Below are 16080 nucleotides of genomic sequence, written 5' to 3' on the forward strand. Positions count from 1 at the left end.
CACACACGAGGCCTTTTCGGTCCCTCGGTTAACCGTTGGAGCATCAAACGAAGTCCAAATGGTACGAAACTTGATAGACGGTCTGCCGGTAGTAAACCAAGGCCGCTTGGCAAGTCTCGGTCCAATCCGGAAATGTTTAATCCCACACATGAAAGAAAGGTAGAAATGACCACCGGAGGAGAACGAAGCGCCAGAATGCAAAACGGACAACGGGGAAAATGCTCGGATGCATGAGACGAACACGTATGCAAATGAAATGCGCATGATGACATGATATGCAATGCATGACACGCAAGCAATGACACGACAACAACAGCGAATAACTAGAGGACACCTCGCACATCGGTCTCGGGGCGTTACAGCCCGAACCTGGGTAAACATCATGTCCCCCGCCTCCTGTTACCATCCGCCTTAGACGCACAGTTCCGGACCCCCTACCCGAGATTCGCCAGTTTTGACACCGACACCCCTCCTTGGGAAAGATCCGACCTTAGATCAAAAACGAAATCATCATGCGAAAGAGATGGCATTGCCGTGTAGAAAGGGACGATCACCAAGCATTCGTCATCTGGACGCTCGACAAGGGCACTCTCCAATTTTGCACCATCTTGTGATTCCTTCAATAGGAGCGAGGACAACAAACACTTGGAAAAACAAATGTGGTTAGCATTAGGGCATAACCAAACATTCAAGAGGTGATTCACCCAATAAGTGTTGTCATCAAGCATAGCATATGGTGTGACAAAGGATTGTGGTATGTCATGTAAGCATATGGGTTGAGCATAATGGAAAGCATCATGGAAACAAGCTTGCAAATGGGAGGTGGAGATGCTAATATGTGTAACAATTGAACAAGTATCTACCTCAAGGTCATAGAATACATGCATGAAGTGCTCAACAAATGGTCTATGGTAGGCATAGGAATCATTCACAACACCAAAAAAATGAAGTGTCTAAGCACATGAATCAAGTGCGAGACAATCCAGGCATAACGTGCACATGGTATAGTGAATATAGCATGGCACTCAACACAATATAAAGAGGAATTATTCATCATGCGTGAGGCAAGCAAGGTAAGCATGTAGCGATCAATCCGGTATGACATATGTGAAAAAATGACATTGTTGCAACCAAGCATATGGTAGGAGCAAATAATCCATGAATTGTATGCAACACACAAGGTATATATGTAATGAGGCATGGAAATGTGGCAATGATAAGTTGAAGCAAGATCTCTAGCATGTGTGCAAAGTGTGATGTTTCAAGCAACATGTGAAGTATGATCCACAATATTCATGCTCATGCTTTGGGGGTTCTCAAAAGAGAAGGATATCACCTTGAAATCCTATGCTTGTGCATGCTTCACAATGCCGAAACATAAGCAAGTGTGATGTTGAAGCGAGTCGGGGTAGAATGTATGAGGCTCACTCTCAAGGGCTCGAATGGTCAACTCACGCAAAGTGGAAGTCGACATGAAGTCCAAGTATCCTACACATGCACACAACAAAATACAGAAAGTATGTGCATGGTAGATAAACACATCATCCATCATGATGGTTCTCTTCTCTTGGACATAACATTAGTAGCAAAAGTGCATGGATAACTTGACGCAACAATGGTGATATTCATGGCACTAGGTATATGGTGCAAAGAAGTAAGACAAGGTTGCTTCACAAGAAATATTTCAAAATATCCAAATGTATGTGAGAATGCTATGGGGGCAATCTCATTAGCAAGGCGAAAATCATTGTTGCACTCAATACATGGCAAATCATCTAGCATGAGAGAGGCAAAACATGGAGATATATGATAAGAAGCAACAACAATCATGTGCAAAGCATGGCAACTTTAGCTATCAACCACATGAAATGAGAAAGAATGAATCATGGATGATGCATTACACAAAGCAAGCATAGTAAACATGTTGTGCAAACTAGTGGAGCGAAGATGCACCACACTAGGGGAAAGCATGGCAATCATGTCATGTGAGCAAATAGTAGGCATAAGCAATGCACATGACATATCGCAAGCACGAACACAAAGCAAGATCAATCTATCATCATAGGAATGGGTCGTATATGGAACATGGCAATAACAAGCAATATCTCCACCAAGCTTGCAAATACAAATATAAGTACTAGAATCAATCATCATGCGTAATGCACAGCATGGGTCACAAATGCATGGAAAAGGCATAGGTATGAGCATATCATGCAATGAACATGGCAATATGGGCAATGGATATATAATGGATAATAACCCATGACCATGTGAGGGCCATGTAGAAGAAATGCATGAAGTCCATGTGCAATGGAAATGGTGTGGGAAACAATCAATAGGATCCCAAGTCATCATTTGTCTCTAGAGCTCATTTCGTCAACTCATGGGATTGTGAGGTTGACAAGTATTCAAGGGTACCTACAAAAAAGAGACACAAACCAAAGAAAGTGTGTGCGTGGTAAATGTACACATCGTCCATCATGATGTGTATGTGCATGTGAAAGTTAGCACAATATAAGCATCACTCAAAGAAATTTTATGCATGGTACAATAACATGTCATCCATCATGAAAGAATAGTTGTTATGTACAACACGATGGGGACACAAATTGAGCGTGCAAGTATATGGCACAACAATAGCATTATCATTCACGGGGAGCATATTGTGCACAAAAGTATTAGGATCATGCAATGGATTAGATGGATCAAAATCTCCTAAAATGTTTGAGGAAACTACGGGGTCTCCTCATGAGCAATATCGGAAACATCATATGGATAAAATGGAAAACATCCAAGACAATGCATATTCGAAGCTAGGTGGCCATGGCATGGCATATGATTGTGTGACGCCTCGAGACCGTTGCGGCAGGTGTCTTCCAGTTATGCGCCGTCATTGCCTTGTCATTCGCTTGCGTGTTGCATCTTGCCATGTCATCAATGTGCATTGCATCATCATGTTCTCAAAACATACATCTGTCTGGGTCTCCCCGTTCTCTCCGTTGTCCGTTCTGAGCCCAACCACACTCGCACGCGCCCGCGGCATGTCCGAAATAGTATTTTATAAGCGGCCGGAAAATGTTCTCGGAATGGGTTGAAAGTTGGCAAGCGGTCTTGTTATAGTGTAGGTAGACCGCCTTCAAGTTTCGTCGCATTCGGAGTTCGTTTGATGCCCCAACAGATAACTATAGCGGCAATATAGTCGGTCAAACGTCGGACGTTTTCGGTTTCCAAATACTGCTGATGTGTCTCTCTCACTCTCTCTTCTCTCCCGCAGCCCTGGGCCTTCTACACACTCACAACCAACCCCTCCTAACCTCCCCTTGCCTCCGTGGCCTTTTGTCAGACCCCCTCTCCGCACAGTTCTCAGACCCCCTCGCGCGTCCGAAAACTTCCCCGAACCCGACCGGGCACTCATGACCGTTGAGTCCGGATCATCCCCAAACATCCCCAAAACATCTCCGTTTTCTTAATTGGGCTCCCTAACCTATTTATCTGAGACCGTCCAATTATAATTGTAGGGGTAAGATGACCCCTACCCTAATCCCACCGCTATATAAATATAAGGTCCAACACTAGATCCTAGGGGCCATCGACCCCACCGGGCCGCCACTCCACCTGGTTCCTTGGGATCCCTCTCGGACAAACCAGCGCAAGCCACTTCTCACCATTGATCCAACCCGCAGCCGACCTCGAGCTCTTTCGCAGCTAGCCGGTGCTTGATCCAGGTTGGATCGAGGCCACGGCCTCGCTCGCCTCTGCCTCCTCCGCCCAAGAACCTGCTCAAGAGATGCCTGACGCTCCACCCCAAGAAGCAACAGTGCCCGAGCGCTCCTCCTCCTCATGACCCGCAGCTCCAGCGAACCTCGCCGCCGGCAACCACTTCCAGCAGTCCTCGTCCCCGCACAGCCCGCGAGGTACCGGCCTACTCAGCTCCTCTGGCTCTGCAGCAACCTCGCCGGAGACGAGCACCGCTCCACCTCGTCTCCAACTCCGGTTACGGCTCCGCCCTGCTCGCCGCTTCTCCTTCCCGTCTTCTTCCCCCGTTCCCTCTGGATCCCGCTCTCACCTGCTCTCTCTCTCATCTCTAGGAAACCCGCAGGAGCATCGCCCTCTCGTCGTCGCTGCCTTCCCCTCGTCTCCTGTTGCAGACCACCCAAGGCCGCCCCATGGAACTCTGCCGCCAGGCCTCCTCCTCGCCTAGCCACTCCGGCGACCAGCAAGCTGGCCCATGGTTTTCCAACAACTCCGTTATAACCTTCTTGGAAGGGTGCTCTCCAAGCTCCTTTGTGGCAGAAGTTCGCATTTTCTTCTCCATTCTTTCATTCCAATTATATGTCTTGTATTCTTTCTCCTGGAGGCATTGTGACATTGCTCTCTTCGACCCATCATCTTGTTTTATCAAGATCATGTTCAATTCCTTCCATTTACAGTCGGAATGCTATCCAAATTATATCATTCTTATTCCTTCTCTATCTTGTTTTAACCGGAGTGTTGTGTCTACCATTCCTCTTCTAACCGAACTCTCATCCAAGTGCTTTCATTTTTGCCAAGCTCATATTCTTTACCTTCCATTTCAAATCGGAGTGTTGTCGTAATTGATCTTTATCGTTCCTTGTACATCTCATTTCAACCGGAGTGCTTGCATGTACTTCTTATCCATTGTACCCTTTTTTATGTCTTTCAGCCTACAAGGTTCTCGTGATGTTCCTTGTTCCTCTTTTATAACGGAGTGTTTTCAACTTCGTTCATATCCATTGTATTCTTAAGGTTCTTTGGTTTCACTCGTTTGTACAAGAAGAAACTTAGTTTGACATCTTCTCTTCCTTTTCCGCTTCCCTCTGGTGCCATCCCTAGATCTCGGGGATGAGATCCTCTTGTAGTGGTGTAGTGTTGTGACGCCCCGAGACCGTTGCGCCAGGTGACTTCCAGTTATGCGGCGTCATTGCCTTGTCATTCGCTTGCATATTGCATCTTGCCATGTCATCATGTGCATTGCATCATCATGTTTTCAAAACTTGCATCCGTCCGGGTCTCCCCATTCTGTCTGTTCTCCGTTCTGGGCCCAACCACACTCGCACGTGCCCGCGGCATGTCCGAAATAGTATTTTCTAAGTGGCCGGAAAATGTTCTCGGAATGGGTTGAAAGTTGGTGTGTGGTCTTGTTATAGTGTAGGAAGACCGCCTGTCAAGTTTCGTCGCATTCAGAGTTCGTTTGATGCCCCAACGGATAACTATAGCGGCAATATAGTCGGTCAAACATCGGACGTTTTCAGTCCCCAAAAACTGCGGCTGGGTCTCTCTCTCTCTTCTCTCCCGCAGCCCTCGGCCTTCTACACAGTCACAACCAACCCCTCTAAACCCCTCCTAACCCCCCCCCCGCGCCTCCATGGCCTTTTGTTAGACCCCCTCTCCGCACAGTTCTCACACCCCCTTGTGCGTCCGAAAACTTCCCCGAACCCGACCAGGCACTCATGACCGTTGAGTCCGGATCATCCCCAAACATCCCCAAAACATCTCTATTTTCTTAATTGGGCTCCCTAACGTATTTATCTGAGACCTTCCTATTATAATTGTAGGGGTAAGATGACCCCTACCCTAATCCCACTGCTATATAAATATAAGGTCCAACCCTGGATCCTAGGGGTCTTGTCCCATCGATCCCACTGCGCCGCCACTCCACCTGGTTCCTCGGGATCCCTCCTGGACCAACCAGCGCAAGCCACTTGTCGCCGTCGATCCAACGCGCAGAGCGTGGCAATCATGTCATGTGAGCAAATAGTAGGCATAAGCAATGCACATGACATATCGCAAGCACGAACACAAAGCAAGATCAATCTATCATCATAGGAATGGGTCGTATATAGAACACGGCAATAACAAAGCAATGTCTCCACCAAGCTTGCAAATACAAATATAAGTACTAGAATCAATAATCATGTGTAAAACACAGCATGGGTCAAAAATGCATGGAAAAGGCATAGGTATGAGCATATCATGCAAAGTGAACATGGCAATATGGGCAATGGATATATAATGGATAATAACCCATGACCATGTGAGGGCCATGTAGAAGAAATGCATGAAGTCCATGTGCAATGGAAATGGTGTGGGAAACAATCAATAGGATCCCAAGTCATCATTTCTCTCTAGAGCTCATTTCGTCAACTCATGGGATTGTGAGGTTGACAAGTATTCAAGGGTACCTACAAAAAAGAGACACAAACCAAAGAAAGTATGTGCGTGGTAAATGTACACATCGTCCATCATGATGTGTATGTGCATGTGAAAGTTAGCACAATATAAGCATCACTCAAAGAAATTTTATGCATGGTACAATAACATGTCATCCATCATGAAAGAATAGTTGTTATGTATAACACGATGGGGACACAAATTGAGCGTGCAAGTATATGGCACAACAATAGCATTATCATTCACGAGGGGCATATTGTGCACAAAAGTATTAGGATCATACAATGGATTAGATGGATGAAAATCTCCTAAAATGTTTGAGGATACTATGGGGGTCTCCTCGTGAGCAATATCAGAAACATCATATGGATAAAATGGACAACATCCAAGAGAATGCATACTCGAAGCTAGGTGGCCATGGAATGGCGTATGATTGTGTGACGCCCCGAGACCGTTGCGCCAGGTGTCTTCCAGTTATGCACCGTCATTGCCTTGTCATTCACTTGCGTGTTGCATCGTGCCATGTCATCAATGTGCATTGCATCATCATGTTTTCAAAACTTGCATCCGTCCGGGTCTCCCCATTCTCTCCGTTGTCCGTTCTAAGCCCAACCACACTCGCACGCGCCCGCAGCATGTCCAAAATAGTATTTTATAAGTGGCCGGAAAATGTTCTCGGAATGGGTTGAAAGTTGGCGTGCGGTCTTGTTATAGTGTAGGTAGACCGCGTGTCAGGTTTCATCGCATTCGGAGTTCGTTTGATGCCCCAACGGATAACTATAGCGGCAATATAGTCGGTCAAACGTCGGACGTTTTCGGTCTCCAAATACTGCTGCCATGTCTATCTCTCTCTCTCTTGTCTCCCGCAGCCCTCGGCCTTCTACACAGTCACAACCAACCCCTCCTAACCCCCTTGCCTCCGTGACTTTTGTCAGACCACCTCTCCGCACAGTTCTCAGACCCCCTCGCGCATCCGAAAACTTCCCCGAACCCGACCGGGCACTCGTGACCGTTGAGTCCGAATCATCCCCAAACATCCCCAAAAGATCTCCGTTTTCTTAATTGGGCTCCCTAACCTATTTATCTGAGACCCTCCGATTATAATCATAGGGGTAAGATGACCCATACCCTAATCCCACTGCTATATAAATATAAGGTCCAACCCTAGATCCTAGGGGTCTTGTCCCATCAATTCCACAGGGCCACCACTCCACCTGGTTCCTCGGGATCCCTCCCGGACCAACCAGCGCAAGCCACTTCTCACCATTGATCCAACCCACAGCCGACCTCGAGCTCTTCCATAGCTAGCCGGTGCTTGAACCAGGTTGGATCGAGGCCACGGCCTCGCTCGCCTCTGCCTCCTCCGCCCAAGAACCTGCTCAAGAGATGCCCGACGCTCCACCCCAAGAAGCAACAGCGCCCGAGCGCTCCTCCTCCTCGTGACCTGCAGCTCCGGCGAACCTCGCCTCCGGCAACCACTTCTAGCAATCCTCGTTCCCGCACAGCCCGTGAGGTACCGGCCTACTCAGCTCCACTGGCTCTGCAGCAACCTCACCAGAGACGAGCACCGCTCCACCTTGTCTCCAACTCCGGTTACGGCTCCGCCCTGCTCGCCGCTTCTCCTTCCCGTCTTCTTCCCCCGTTCCCTCTGGATCCCGCTCTCACCTGCTCTCTCTCTCATCTCCAGGAAACCCGCAGGAGCATCGCCCTCTCGTCGCCGCTGCCTTCCCCTCGTCTCCCGTTGCAGACCACCCAAGGCCGCCCCATGGAACTCTGCCGCCAGGCCTCCTCCTCGCCTAGCCACTCCGGCGACCAGCAAGCCGGCCACGTGCCATCGCCATCAGGCCCGGACCTCCCCGTCGTGCTCTCCTCCTCCTCCTTTCGTTTCCCTTCTCGTTTTCCCTCTCACCTCCCTTTGCTCTGCCTTGTCAGGAACAAGCAGTCGTGGAGATTCACTGACGCTCGAGGATGCAAGCCACCACCGTTTGCCTTGTCGCCGGCCTACCTCCTTTTTCGGATCCGGCTGATCTCCCGGCGCCCTGCCGCCTGCTGCCTCCTCTGCATCGTGCTCTGCATCCCGCATCGCTAGCCGCTGCCCCTGCTTCCTCTCGTCAGCGATGATAGTGCCAAGTCTCGCTTCGCCCGTTGACCGCGCCTGGGTCAGCGCCGACCCGATCTTGCAAGAGAACCCGCCTTTTCTGTTTTTGGGCCACAAGCGCGCATCAGGCCCAACGCCTTCTCACCGCGCCATGCCTCTAGGCTCAGATGTGCTTGGCCCAATGTGAGCACCCTTGCCAGATCCAGATTTAGCCAGTGTAGCATTTTTTTTCTAGTCTGTGCGTTTTTTTCATTTACCCAGTGCATGCATAATTACAGGAGGATGCCATTATTTTAAATTGCTCACAAGTAAATAACCATGCATCATATTAAAATGTTTTGTACATGAAAATGCTCAGAATTTTGTGTAGATTCATTTTATGTAACTTTCATCCATGTTCAACATGTTTAAAATGTTGTTTGCATTAATTTTGCTCTAATGCCATGTCAAAATGATTTAATGCATAACTAATTAACCGTAGCTCGGATTTAAATAATCTTTATATGTAAATGGGGTAGAAAAATGCCTAGTTTAACATGGTGGCAGTACTTTGCATGTTTAACAACTCTAAAATTGTGTATGGGGAAGAACAGTACCAAATCCATAATTTGCATATGGGGATTTTTCCGAACTTGTTGTTTGTTGTTTCCGGCCTCATTTAAACTTGCCTAGATAGGTAGTTTTCATATGCTTCACCTCTTGCCATGTTTAACAACATTTTATATTGTTGAGTACATAATCGGGAGAGAACTAAATAATCGAATGTGGTGTTTCGTCAATATGCAACTCGTTGCATATCGAGCTCCACTTAATTTGTAGTATTGTTTGTGCACTTTGTCATGCCATGCGTCATTAAACCGGACATGCATCATACTTGTTTGCGCATCATGTCGTGCTTATGTGATGGTTGTTTACTATGTTGTTTGCTTCTTTCCGGGTTGCTTCTCTCCTTAGCTCCGGTTTCGTTTCGGAGTTGTGAGGATCCGTTCGACTACGTCCATTTGTCTTCTTCATGGACTCGTTCTTCTTCCTTGTGGGATTTCAGGCAAGATGACCATACCCTTGATATCACTTCTATCTTTGCTTGCTAGTTGTTCGCTCTACCGCTATGTTGCGCTACCTACCACTTGTTATATCATGCCTCCCATATTGCCATTTCAAGCATCTAACCCTCCTTCCTGGCAAACCATTGTTTGGCTATGTTACCGCTTTTGCTCAGACCCTCTTATAGCGTTGTTAGTTGCAGGTGAAGCTGAAGTTTGGTCCATGTTGGAACATGGATATGTTGGGATATCATAATATCTCTTATTTAATTAACACATCTATATACTTGGTAAAGGGTGGAAGGCTCGGCTTATGCCTAGTGTTTTGTTCCACTCTTGCCGCCCTAGTTTCCGTCATACCGGTGTTATTTTCCTTGATTTTGCGTTCCTAACGCAGTTGGGTGTTATGGGAACCCCTTGACAGTTTGCTTTGAATAAAACTCCTCCAGCAATGCCCAACCTTGGTTTTACATTTTCCTAACAACCTATTACCCTTCCCTTGGGTCGGCCAACCTGAGGGTCATCTTTATTTTATCCCCTGGGCCAGTGCTTCTCTAATTGTTGGTCCGAACTAGAGTCCTTTGCAGCGCCACCTCGGGGAAACTTGAGGGCTGGTTTATGTGGCAGATGGGAATTTGTTAATATCCGGTTGTAGAGAACTTGACGCTTAACTTAATTAAAATGCATCAACCGCGTGTGTAGCCGTGATGGTCTCTTTTCGGCAGAGTCCGGGAAGTGAACACGGTTCTTGTATTATGCTTGAACGTAAGTAGTTTCAGGATCACTTCTTGTTCACTTCTAGCTTCACGACCGTTGCGTTGCTTCTCTTCTCGCTCTTATTTGCGTATTTTAGCCACCATATTTGCTTACTGATTCTTGCAGCTCCACCTCATTACCCTATCCTACCCATAAGCTTAAATAGTCTTCATCTCGCGGGTGTGAGATTGCTGGGTCCTCGTGAGTCACAGATACTTCTAAACAGTTGCAGGTGCCGATGATACCAATGCAGGTGACGCAACCTAGCTCAAGTGGGAGCTCGATGAAGATGTTGATCGTTGTTTTGTGTCTTTTCCGGTTGATCAGTAGTGGAGCCCAGTTGGGATGATCGGGGATCTAGCATTTGGGGTTGTCTTCTTTTATTTTGGTTCCGTAGTTGGACCTTGATTGTATTCTGGATGATGTATGCATTATTTATGTATTGTGTGAAGTGGCGATTGTAAGCCAACTCTTTATCCCTTTCTTATTCAGTACATGGGATGTGTGAAGATTACCCCTCTTGCGACAAGCCTACCATGCGGCTATGCCTCTAAGTCGTGCCCCGACATGTGGGAGATATAGCCGCATTATGGGAGTTACAAGTTGGTAATCAGAGCCAACCCCGACTTAGGAGCCCCCTGCTTGATCGAATCACTAACGTTGTTGAGTCTAGAACAAAATGTTTTGAGTCTTAGGATTATATATATATATCAGAAAGTAGGATTATTTTTACTCCTCAGTCCCTTCGTTGCTCTGGTGAGGCCTCCTGACTTAGAAGTTTTGACTTTTCTCTCCTCAAATTTCACGACAGCCGTTCGACCCCCTCCTCTCCCGCTCTCTCTCACCCCCTGCTGCCCGTGCCCGACGCCGCCCGGCTCGACCAATGAGCGCACGAGCTCGGGACCCTCCTGGAGCATGGCCAGCTCCCCCTTTCCTTCCCCCCCGACCAAGTCCACGCCCACGAACGCCTAGGACATGGCCTAGGGTGCCAATTCAGCCCCTGGCATCGCCTAGTCCGCGGTCGTGGTCGCTGTCCATGGTGAGACACGGGTCGGCTACTTAAGGCCACCCCTTGAGCCTCTTCTCTACTCCTTTGGCTCTATCTCCCTCCCGTGCACCCCTGGACCAACCCACTACCCTCCTCGCGCTCTCCATCCGCCACAATGGCCGGAGCCTTGCCGTTGGCCTCCGCCTAAATTCGCACTCACCACTCCTCCTCCTCACCTCTAGACCGCACTAGAGCACCTCCAACATCACCACGAGCCCCTCCCATGCTTCTCCTCTCCTTCCCGTGGTTGTTCCGTCGAGTTCCATCACCACCGCCGGCCTCGCCCGCTGCGGCCGATGATGCGCTCGCGTCTGGCCACCCCTGCGATCGTGGCGCACCTCGGAGGATACGGCACGCTCTCCTGAGCACGCCGGTACACTGGGCATCGCCGGAGGTGGCCGGTACCACCGGGGAGAACACTGGCGCCCGCTCGGCCTCGCCTCCCCTGCCTCTGCTCTGTTCGAGCGGGAGGTAGGAGATGGCCTGAGCACCGAGCCCCACTCGTCAGCGACCGGTGGGCGAGCCCCGCCCGTTTAAGTGGAGACGGACCGGGAGTAAACCCACTTCCCGCGCAGTGAAGGCGTACTCTGTCTGGAGCGCCTTCGACATCGCCCTTGCCACCCGCGCAGCTGAGCCGCTGGGCCGACCCACTGCTATCTTCCTCCCAGCGCGCAGGATAAGGGTAAAACCCTGTCCCTTTTATTTTTCTTTTTCTTTAAACTTGTAAAATCCACAAATAAATCTTATGAACTCCAAATCTAGTAATTCAAATTTCTAGTAGCTTCTAAATTATTGATCTACCTCATGATGCATCATGCTCATTTTTCTAGAAAAGTTTCCTTCACACATATTTCACATAACCCCATTTCCCTATTTCTGTGATGGACTTTGGAATATCACAGAGAGATCATAATTGATCCAAATGCCATGATTCAAATTTCTAGATGCTTCTGAGTTCATAACTTAGTTTATGGACATTTTTATTAATACTTTCTGTGCAACACAATATAATGAGCCATTTCTTAATATTTGTCAACTTTGCAAATCCATAGAAAAATTTATTTGAACTCCAAATCTAGTGAAACTAAATCCTAGATGCTTCTAAAATCATCCTTTGTTAAATTGGTGCCTTTGCTCATTTTTCAAAAATATATTTCTCTACACTTCATGCAAATCCATAGATCCATATGTTCCATCATATTGAAATGTTCAGAAGTATTCACTTATCCAATCCCGAAGAAGTCCTAGAAAAGTCAACTTCATATTCTTAGAGCACTTTTATTTTCTGCCTTGTTTTGTTGCTTACTATAATTGTTTCCGACGTTAGTTGATGAAGTAGACGAAATACTTGGAGATAGACCAGAAGATTTGAAGACTCTAATGAACCAGGCAAGTAGCCCTTTGACCATGTCTAAGAAACCCTTTTTGTGCATGTCATCTGGCACTTTTATTGCTTGCATCGAAGTCATGATAATGTGGTGAGCACTTGAGGTGGTTTGCCTCCATTGCTTTTCTCGTTGACACTTGCATGATGCATGACGCTACCATTCTATGAGGGTTATGCGAGTGGGTGTAGTTAGGATGCTAAGTAGCTGCTACACAAATGGGATGGGTATATGCATGGTGAAGGAAACCAAGTTGTTTTCAAGGACTTTTCCAAACGCCATCGGGTGCCACTAATGTCCGAGGGAGATGGTGAACTAGGTTACCACTCGATAAAGAAGAGGTGTACCGGAGCAAGTTGTGTGGGAGTGTTTTCGAAAACGGATTAGATTTAAGATTTGTCGACTGTCCTAACCTTACATGCGCAACCACTCTGCCCTTATATGGGAAAGGGCATTATTGATTACCTAGGTCGATACTAGTTTGGAGCCTGCATTACTAGTGGCAGGAGAGTCGTTGTTGCGCTCTCTCGGGATGGGGTCGTGCCAGGTAGGGCGGCCATGACTGTTTTTACAGGGCACCGGACACATCGTTGGTACCCCGTGCTTGTGGTATGTGATGAATATGGGAGCGAGGCTCCACAATTTTAAGATGTGAAATCTTGGGCGCGGGGGTTACTACCAATCAGTGTCGTCTAGGGAAAGATAGTGGTCGGGTTCTTACACCGGGTACTTGAGGTACCGCGGGTTGTGGATGACACGGAAGTTCCCCAGATCTGGTGGGTAAAGTGTGCAACCTCTGCAGAGTGTAAAACTATTCGAATAGTCGTGTCCATGGTCAAGGAAAATTGGGCGGTGCTGCTTAAACTATGTCCAGAGTATTGCAAACCGCACGTGTGTGTGTGTGTTGATGAAACTATTTGGGTTAAGTCAGATGACTTGACACAATGATCAAGTTGGATTGTTTCCAACTTTGTTTATGTTGATATCTGTAACTTGTTCATACGTGTATATGTACTCTCATGATGCATACTTTACGGGTTGATAGATCATGTCATTGCACCCAAAACTAGCTTTCTGCAAACTACCTACTTAGTGTTATATCATTGCATTGTTGTGCCTTGTTCCAATCATGGGTTGCTTGCGAGTACATTCAAAGTACTCATTGGCTTGCCACTGGTTATTTAATTGGCCAGGCATGGAAGAACAGGAGTTCGAAGAAGAGTTCTTTGGAGATGAACATGCGAACTAGGACATTTCCCAGTCAGAATGCCTTCTGTGTTAGGGCAGATGGCATGGATTCTACCTACCGACAAAGATTTCCGATGCTTATGTTTATTTGGTATTTAGCCCTTGCGGCTTTATCTATGTAAGACTTGACCACAATTGTCATAATTTGTGTAAGAAGGTATGTATGGATGTAAAACTCTTGTTATTCAGCTTCTGTGTGTTCAGTGAGCATTGATCTCTGGGATCACTGTACACATGCATTCGGTGAACACGACTTATGAGTCAGAGTCCCCACAGAGCTGGTATCAGAGCCATCCTGATTGTAGGAAGCCTTAGTTAGCATGGTCGTTAGTTAGGGTAGGACTATTTTCAAAACTATTACTAATTTGCAAAAAACTATCTATACTGCTCTTCCCCTTCTCAGTTTTTCGAAAACTAAGGTATACTTTCCTTATTAATATATTCCCCTTCAAACCCTTTGGTTGCTAGAACCCTTGTGCCGCTGACCACTAGATTCCTTGTAATCCTCGTGGATAATCTAGAAGGAAGATGCCTTGCCAGAGATTCACCACATCTTCTAAGCACAAATTGGCGACACCACGACAAGAAGATACCTTGAGAAATGTGGAAATCAAGAACCAGAAGATGGTGACACCCTTGACACTGCCCCAAGATGATGCAACCTTGTCTTGCGATGAACACGGCATGAGATATGCAAGGTCATGATATACATCGCTGGTAGAGTAACCCCGTCCTTACCGTTGTTGTATCGACAACCACCGGTGGATGAGAACATCTCCATTTGGTCCGCCTCACTATAGTGAGCAAGAAAATGGTTCTCTTCGTCCCCCGCTCTTGGAGTCGATGTTGTCATCAACATAACTGGCAGGTTGGACCTCTACCATGCTTTGTTAATGTCCTTGCGTAAAGGATTGCTTACGTGGAACCCTTGATGCCTTAGTAGGAAAAAGGGATTGTCATGATTAGGAAGACAACAGAAGACCGAGTCAATGCCAGCTACGAGGAACCACCTTCACCCCGTCAGCTCATCAAGCGAGAGATTGTTGAAGATTCTTCTGGCTCAACCCGGATTGTTTCATCGAACAACTACAAGAGACGTAGCGACACCTGAGGAAATCCCGCAAGACTGCACGGGACACGAAGCAAGCACGACTAGTGAGCCCAAGAACCCCTAGGGTAGGATGATTCATGTGCCCCCTATGCGCAGTCGAGTCCGTATGATGGTTCGAATAGAACCATGATTGTGTGTTGCTTGTTTTTATTTGTTTGTGTTTTGATATCAGTCGCCCTTTTGCCCTAGGCAACAACTACACGACTATATCACCTTCCTTATCTTAATGCTCGTGTTTGTCCCTTTTGGCACCTGTTTGTTGCACATTCACTATAGAACCCCCTTTAGGCATCCCACCTCCTCTATGCCACTTTTCCCTCTCATCTCTCTCCTCAACTAAATACCAGTAGGACAAGATACACCAAGGATTCCACCTCGGCAACCAACTGGCACTGAAGACTTTTGCTGCAGCCTCCTCAACCAAGTGTAACCCAATGGAGTTATGTTTATCCCTCAAGATTAGAAACCCATCCCTAGACCCTTCGATACTTCACGAGATACCCAGCTCGAATCCTTAACCATGTGCTTAACCCACAGAATTGTAAAAGAACCAGTTAAGCCTCCACAATACTGGGTTCATTATGGAACTAGTGGACATAGTGAACGAGAACATTATCATCCTAAGATAGCACGAGAACTAACGATGCCATAGGGAAGATCAATTTGAGGACAAATGACTTGATGAGTTTATATCAGTGACCTTGAGGAATTAACTGAGACTCGTTGGTGGATTATGAGGCTTTCATATTGGTAGATGAACTTGGTGGGATCGCGTTAATAGAGTAGCGTAACTTCCATCACCCTGGAGTAAACTAGATTTTGTAAGACAATTATGATTGCAAGCTGAAATTCTTGGAAGTATAAGGATTTGACTTAGCCAGGGGATATTCATAGAAGATAGTTGGCATTACGATAATTACTTGGGGGAGACATATAGGAATTCTCGTTGGACATGAGATTTGGATTTAAATAGGTGATCCTATTTAGGTGCAGATGCTGAGTATGTCTACATGGTTCGAAGTAAATTGGATTTAGACTGATGATCTCGATCATGATACCATGTTTCTCGGTGGGAAATAAATTAGGAGATTGGATTAATTGTCAAAGTTGATTTAGGGATCCATATAAGCCTGACCTTGGAGTTTACTTGACCATGATAATGGAAATTGGTGGATTTACTATAGTAGAGATAGCCCTTT

The sequence above is a fragment of the Triticum aestivum genome, chromosome 3A (genome assembly GCF_018294505.1).
Source record: "Triticum aestivum cultivar Chinese Spring chromosome 3A, IWGSC CS RefSeq v2.1, whole genome shotgun sequence".
Lineage (NCBI taxonomy): Eukaryota > Viridiplantae > Streptophyta > Magnoliopsida > Poales > Poaceae > Triticum > Triticum aestivum.